This window comes from Anopheles ziemanni, chromosome 2 (genome assembly GCF_943734765.1).
Source record: "Anopheles ziemanni chromosome 2, idAnoZiCoDA_A2_x.2, whole genome shotgun sequence".
NCBI classification, from domain to species: domain Eukaryota; kingdom Metazoa; phylum Arthropoda; class Insecta; order Diptera; family Culicidae; genus Anopheles; species Anopheles ziemanni.
In genome coordinates this window covers 3,934,991-3,943,416 of record NC_080705.1, presented here as the reverse complement: position 1 = coordinate 3,943,416, position 8,426 = coordinate 3,934,991, and positions in this window count along the sequence as shown.

Genomic DNA, 8,426 nt, shown 5'->3' with positions numbered 1-8,426 from the left:
TTTACAAATGTGTCTCCCACCCGAATATGTATATCTTATGAATTTGGGGAATCTTTAATTTAAATTTTCATATTGTTCTTTCTCTCAGACAATATCTTCTAATCTTTACCATTCCTTACAAAGAATTCCTTCAACTCGGAAAAGATCCTAATAACGTACGTGTTCCCTTCCAAATATCTTTTATGTATCAACTCTTTCTCTCCTCCTCACCATTGTTATTCTTCCTTTTTTATATACTCAAAGAGGACTTAGTAATCAAACCATTCCTCTCGAAGGATCGTTTAATCGGATCGGGAAAAAAACACTTAGTAAAGTGCCGTTCCTCTCAGGAAACTTCATCGAGGTTTCCACTCAGATAAGCACTTAGTAAAGGAGGTCTTTCACCTCATTGCATCTGTGCCGTTCCTCTCAGGGAACTTCATCGAGGATTCCACTCAGATAAGCTCTTAGTAAAGGAGGCCTTCCACCTCATTCCAGCTGTGCCGGTCCTGTCAGGGAACTTCATCGAGGATTTCACTCAGAAGAACTTAGTAAAGGAGGTCTTCCACCTCATTGCATCTGTACTGTTCCTCTCAGGAAACTTCATCGAGGATTCCACTCGGATAAGCACTTAGTAAAGGAGGTCTTCCACCTCATTGCACCTGTGCCGTTCCTCTCAGGGAACTTCATCGAGGATTCCACTCGGATAATCACTTAGTAAAGGAGGTCTTCCACCTCATTGCATCTGTGCCGTTCCTCTAAGGAAACTTTATCGAGGATTCCACTCTGATATGCACTTAGTAAAGGTGGTCTTCCACCTCATTGCATCTGTACCGTTCCTCTCAGGGAACTTCATTGTGGATTCCACTCAGATAAGCACTTAGTAAAGGATAAGCTCAGATAAGCACTTAGTCTTCCATCTCATTCCAGCTGTGCCGTTCCTCTCAGGGAACTTCATCGAGGATTCCACTCAGATAAACACTTAGTAAAGAAGGTCTTCCACCTCATTGCATCTGTGCCGTTCCTCTCAGGGAACTCCATCGAGGATTCCACTCAGATAAGCACTTAGTAAAGGAGGTCTTCCACCTCATTGCATCTGTACCGTTCCTCTCGGGGAACTTCATCGAGGATTCCACTCGGATAAGCACTTAGTAAAGGAGGACTTCCACCTCATTGTATCTGTACTGTTCCTCTCAGGGAACTTCATCGACGATTCCACTCAGAGAAGCACTTAGTAAAGGAGGTCTTCCACCTCATTGTAACTGTGCCGTTCCTCTCAGGGAACTTCATCGAGAATTCCACTCAGATAAGCACCTTTTAAAGGAGGTCTTCCACCTCATTGCATCTGTGCCGTTCCTCTCAGGGAACTTCATCGAGGATTCCACTCAGATAAGCACTTAGTAAAGGAGGACTTCTTTGGAATCTTTCAATGTCTATAAAATCTCCTTAATACTAAGTCTTCCATTATGAGAAAATCTTAAAAATTGCATCTACTCTACTTGTCTACTAATCAGAAGGACTCGATGATTATATTCCAACACTTATCAATCTTGATACCTAAGACACGGTGTAACTATTTTGTACCATACGATACGTGATACTATAGTGACGATATTTCTACTACTTAACCTCACAGAACCAATCGACAACCTTTCCAAAATTATCTGAATACCACAATGTAGAAGGTGTAGAAAAAGAACTTCAAAAATTCATCGATACAAAGACCAAGTATAGCAAACTTATACCAACGCCATTTCCCTAACATTGTTTGGCGAGAAACCGCGATAACTAATCACTATTTTTAATCAATTTTCAATATTGACTATTCTCTCGACGTGAGACGCCATCTCTGAGAACCTCTATGAATAACAATATTTCTTCTCAAGGAATATTTCATTTGTGTCTTCCGCTCTGAGAAGTACTTAGTAATTGAGGTCTTTCACTCGGGAAATCTTGTATTCTCATCTCTATACTGAAATCTTTTATTCCCATCTCCATATTGATCTTCCACACAGAGAGTCTTATTGAATCTGATCCGTTTGCAAGAAATTTCCTCAATGACTCAGTCCTCCATGCTGAGAAAATTTTAAGAAATCGTATCTACTCTTATGAAATCGTATCCATGTCTCTCAAAGACAAGATATGAAACTATTTTATTTTGCATACTTTACTACTGCACACAACGATTCCAAAAATATACTCCAATCCTCAATAATCTCGATACCTACGACACGGTGTAACTATTTTGCACCATAGGTTACGATGTAATGCTCTTTTTATAACAACTAACCTCTAAGAACTAATCAACAACTTTTCCAATATGTCTCGATATCTCGTAGAAGGTGTCAAAAAAAAAAAATGTGTTTCACAAGACAAAATTGTAATGAACCATGCAAAACTCATAACTTTTGGTTTAGTAGCCATGATATCCAACGAAATGGAACGATAACTTTATCTGAAGTAAAACTCCAATATGAAATAACAATTGCTTGTCAATCTGGTCAATTTTCAGCCACTATTCGTGTAAAACATCGACAAATAATCACTATCTTTCACAGAAAGTTTAACAACATAAATTATTCCAATGACATGGAAGCAATCCATCTTTGATATGAAACCACCATCTAGTTTCTTTCACAAACCTCGATATTTACGAAACACTTTTTGTTACTGATGTTAACCTCATAGATTTAATTCTCCTTATCCTCAATATATCTCACTCTCCGAAATCGCTATTATTATAGCATTATTCGAAAGGCAATCGCTATTATATTAACAACCTGATCAATATTAATTCAACGTTATTTTGCATCATTGTTTGACAAAAGAAAAACCGCGACATATAATCGCTATTCTGTAATAAACTTTCCAATATGGGGTATTCTATTAATATGGTACGCCATCCTTACTCTGAGTAAAGAGCTACAACAAGATATCACTTCCTATTTTAAAATAAAAACAAAAAGCTTTTAATTATCACCACTCTCTTCAAATATTTCGCCATTATATTTTACCGACTTGCGCCATTGTCGTGATCTCACGGATTATTTCTCTATTTCATTATATTTCAACATCCAAATTCAACTACTTGTTTCATTTTCACTATCCACTCTCGTCAAATTCAATCACAAGACTGATGGTTCAACTCTTTCCGTTTTTCAATGTCTACTTTGTTCCATCTTTTTCCATCTGCAGATCCATCTCGGTTCAGTAGTAGGCCATCGCTCTTCTAATTTTCGTTGCCAACTATCTAGCGATTAATTTCATTTTTAATTTTTCGTTGCCTCGCATTCATAATTCATTCGTTTATCAATTCGTTCATTATTACTATTTTTCTAATTATTCATCCAGCTCGGCTCAATCCCTACATCCTCCACTACCTCTACTCTCCATCGCAATCGTGATACATAACCGTATCCTGTTATCTCTTGGTTATTTAATTATTCTTTGCGGTTCTGTTAGTTGAGGACTGCTAGTACCATTCATGCAATTACTATCGGCCACTGATGCAATTTAATGGCTTGCTTCCCAATTTGTTTTCCGAACCGTTTACATTTTTACGTTAATGTTCCTAGTAAACGAGTCCGAAATCATTGATGATGATCACCTTTGTACTCTATTCGATAGTGTATAATATTCGCTGGAGATAGTGGAGTAGCTCTTAGTCCTTCGTGGTAATAACTTCACTACATAATCTCCTTCCCTTAAATTGGGTTCTTTCGTCTCGTAATCTTCGTCCGCAAATAAGTATCCTACGTACTTCATTCACTAGTCCTTTTTGGGGACAATCGTTCAAGTTGCTCATATCCCAAAGGCAGGGGAACTTTCCACGAAATCTTTATCCATCTAGGAGTGCTTCTTATTTCGCAACCGCCATAACCTTTATAACACCTAGATTCTGTCACTCGATGGCTTCATTTGATTTTGCACACAGACGAACAGATTATAATTCTCGCTCCTTTGTCCTCCCCGTATTTGGTATTGAACTCTGGGGAACTTTTGAAGAAATCACTTCGTGGCTTTACAACTGATGATTCTGCGATATGCCCGTTCATGCGATATAAGGTGCAGTTTTTCTGATCGAGTTGTTAAGTCATTTCTGAATAGATTCTGACTCAAAACAATGCAGACTATTAGGCCACATTCAGGACTGCGTCCACTCCAGATGCTGTCTGAATTTCATCCACGAATAGTTATGAATCCGGGGTCGAAAGATGTCTCTGTTCAAAAAGGTGTAAACAACTTTTTTGCGCATACTAGTATCCTGAGGCTACCTTCTCCGTTGAATTATAAGTTCGGCTCCGAGCAGCTATCCCGTACGTATGCTCCAACTGTTTCTTCTTATCAATCCCGACTGCTCCAAAACTGAATAGTGCTCGTGTTTTCGGGATAATTTCGACAAATACAGAAATTTTAGCTCGGTCACGATTGAAGCTACCGCTAAGATTTCGTCCATTACATCGTCTACATTCGATTGTCGCTCTGTACCTTCGAGACAAGCTGCAACTTCTAAAACAATATCTTCAACAACAATCTTGTAAGGCCTTTTTCTGTCCTTGATCGTCCATTGGCTCTTCAATCCAGTCGTTAAAGTTGATCTGCTTTCTGTGCAGAACTTTCAGCCGCAGTTTCTACAACAACATTCCAATCATCCGTCCATCCGTAGAAAATATGACTATGTGCTCTCGAACATGCTGGAAAAATTATCAACAGTGCTGGAAATATTGAACATAGGCAAACATAGTAACATGGACAGGCCAAACCCGAGCAGCGTATTTGAACTCCTTGATCAGCCGTCTTCAATCCAAACGTTAAGGATGATCTGCTTTTTGCGTGGTTCTTTTCAGCTTTGTTAGCACCGAGTTACGCCGATTCTCAGGTTTGACTGTGTTGGTGGTGATGATGAATAACGCCGTGTTCCCGATACCATCCTCAAAATTGAAGCTTCTTACGATATATTTGTCCACTAGAAAAATTCTCGAAGGATCCGTTTCGTTGCTCCACATCCAACATATCCGCGATGTACAAATACATAACGAAAAATAGTTATAATTTAAAAGAATGAATAACAATTGTTTCCCTGGGGTTGTATTCCATTTAGGAACACATGTGGAATGTGTAACGTTCCCCATAGGGAATTTCTTCAAACACCTATTCCTTCACTTAAATAAAACTTTAGAACCCTGTGTCTTCCTCTCAGGGAATCTCTTTCCATATGAATACTTCCTTTCAGAAAGTATATTTACAAATGTGTCTCCCACCCGAATATGTATATCTTATGAATTTGGGGAATCTTTAATTTAAATTTTCATATTGTTCTTTCTCTCAGACAATATCTTCTAATCTTTACCATTCCTTACAAAGAATTCCTTCAACTCGGAAAAGATCCTAATAACGTACGTGTTCCCTTCCAAATATCTTTTATGTATCAACTCTTTCTCTCCTCCTCACCATTGTTATTCTTCCTTTTTTATATACTCAAAGAGGACTTAGTAATCAAACCATTCCTCTCGAAGGATCGTTTAATCGGATCGGAAAAAAACACTTAGTAAAGTGCCGTTCCTCTCAGGAAACTTCATCGAGGTTTCCACTCAGATAAGCACTTAGTAAAGGAGGTCTTTCACCTCATTGCATCTGTGCCGTTCCTCTCAGGGAACTTCATCGAGGATTCCACTCAGATAAGCTCTTAGTAAAGGAGGCCTTCCACCTCATTCCAGCTGTGCCGGTCCTGTCAGGGAACTTCATCGAGGATTTCACTCAGAAGAACTTAGTAAAGGAGGTCTTCCACCTCATTGCATCTGTACTGTTCCTCTCAGGAAACTTCATCGAGGATTCCACTCGGATAAGCACTTAGTAAAGGAGGTCTTCCACCTCATTGCACCTGTGCCGTTCCTCTCAGGGAACTTCATCGAGGATTCCACTCGGATAATCACTTAGTAAAGGAGGTCTTCCACCTCATTGCATCTGTGCCGTTCCTCTAAGGAAACTTTATCGAGGATTCCACTCTGATATGCACTTAGTAAAGGTGGTCTTCCACCTCATTGCATCTGTACCGTTCCTCTCAGGGAACTTCATTGTGGATTCCACTCAGATAAGCACTTAGTAAAGGATAAGCTCAGATAAGCACTTAGTCTTCCATCTCATTCCAGCTGTGCCGTTCCTCTCAGGGAACTTCATCGAGGATTCCACTCAGATAAACACTTAGTAAAGAAGGTCTTCCACCTCATTGCATCTGTGCCGTTCCTCTCAGGGAACTCCATCGAGGATTCCACTCAGATAAGCACTTAGTAAAGGAGGTCTTCCACCTCATTGCATCTGTACCGTTCCTCTCGGGGAACTTCATCGAGGATTCCACTCGGATAAGCACTTAGTAAAGGAGGACTTCCACCTCATTGTATCTGTACTGTTCCTCTCAGGGAACTTCATCGACGATTCCACTCAGAGAAGCACTTAGTAAAGGAGGTCTTCCACCTCATTGTAACTGTGCCGTTCCTCTCAGGGAACTTCATCGAGAATTCCACTCAGATAAGCACCTTTTAAAGGAGGTCTTCCACCTCATTGCATCTGTGCCGTTCCTCTCAGGGAACTTCATCGAGGATTCCACTCAGATAAGCACTTAGTAAAGGAGGACTTCTTTGGAATCTTTCAATGTCTATAAAATCTCCTTAATACTAAGTCTTCCATTATGAGAAAATCTTAAAAATTGCATCTACTCTACTTGTCTACTAATCAGAAGGACTCGATGATTATATTCCAACACTTATCAATCTTGATACCTAAGACACGGTGTAACTATTTTGTACCATACGATACGTGATACTATAGTGACGATATTTCTACTACTTAACCTCACAGAACCAATCGACAACCTTTCCAAAATTATCTGAATACCACAATGTAGAAGGTGTACAAAAAGAACTTCAAAAATTCATCGATACAAAGACCAAGTATAGCAAACTTATACCAACGCCATTTCCCTAACATTGTTTGGCGAGAAACCGCGATAACTAATCACTATTTTTAATCAATTTTCAATATTGACTATTCTCTCGACGTGAGACGCCATCTCTGAGAACCTCTATGAATAACAATATTTCTTCTCAAGGAATATTTCATTTGTGTCTTCCGCTCTGAGAAGTACTTAGTAATTGAGGTCTTTCACTCGGGAAATCTTGTATTCTCATCTCTATACTGAAATCTTTTATTCCCATCTCCATATTGATCTTCCACACAGAGAGTCTTATTGAATCTGATCCGTTTGCAAGAAATTTCCTCAATGACTCAGTCCTCCATGCTGAGAAAATTTTAAGAAATCGTATCTACTCTTATGAAATCGTATCCATGTCTCTCAAAGACAAGATATGAAACTATTTTATTTTGCATACTTTACTACTGCACACAACGATTCCAAAAATATACTCCAATCCTCAATAATCTCGATACCTACGACACGGTGTAACTATTTTGCACCATAGGTTACGATGTAATGCTCTTTTTATAACAACTAACCTCTAAGAACTAATCAACAACTTTTCCAATATGTCTCGATATCTCGTAGAAGGTGTCAAAAAAAAAAAAAAAAAATGTGTTTCACAAGACAAAATTGTAATGAACCATGCAAAACTCATAACTTTTGGTTTAGTAGCCATGATATCCAACGAAATGGAACGATAACTTTATCTGAAGTAAAACTCCAATATGAAATAACAATTGCTTGTCAATCTGGTCAATTTTCAGCCACTATTCGTGTAAAACATCGACAAATAATCACTATCTTTCACAGAAAGTTTAACAACATAAATTATTCCAATGACATGGAAGCAATCCATCTTTGATATGAAACCACCATCTAGTTTCTTTCACAAACCTCGATATTTACGAAACACTTTTTGTTACTGATGTTAACCTCATAGATTTAATTCTCCTTATCCTCAATATATCTCACTCTCCGAAATCGCTATTATTATAGCATTATTCGAAAGGCAATCGCTATTATATTAACAACCTGATCAATATTAATTCAACGTTATTTTGCATCATTGTTTGACAAAAGAAAAACCGCGACATATAATCGCTATTCTGCAATAAACTTTCCAATATGGGGTATTCTATTAATATGGTACGCCATCCTTACTCTGAGTAAAGAGCTACAACAAGATATCACTTCCTATTTTAAAATAAAAACAAAAAGCTTTTAATTATCACCACTCTCTTCAAATATTTCGCCATTATATTTTACCGACTTGCGCCATTGTCGTGATCTCACGGATTATTTCTCTATTTCATTATATTTCAACATCCAAATTCAACTACTTGTTTCATTTTCACTATCCACTCTCGTCAAATTCAATCACAAGACTGATGGTTCAACTCTTTCCGTTTTTCAATGTCTACTTTGTTCCATCTTTTTCCATCTGCAGATCCATCTCGGTTCAGTAGTAGGCCAT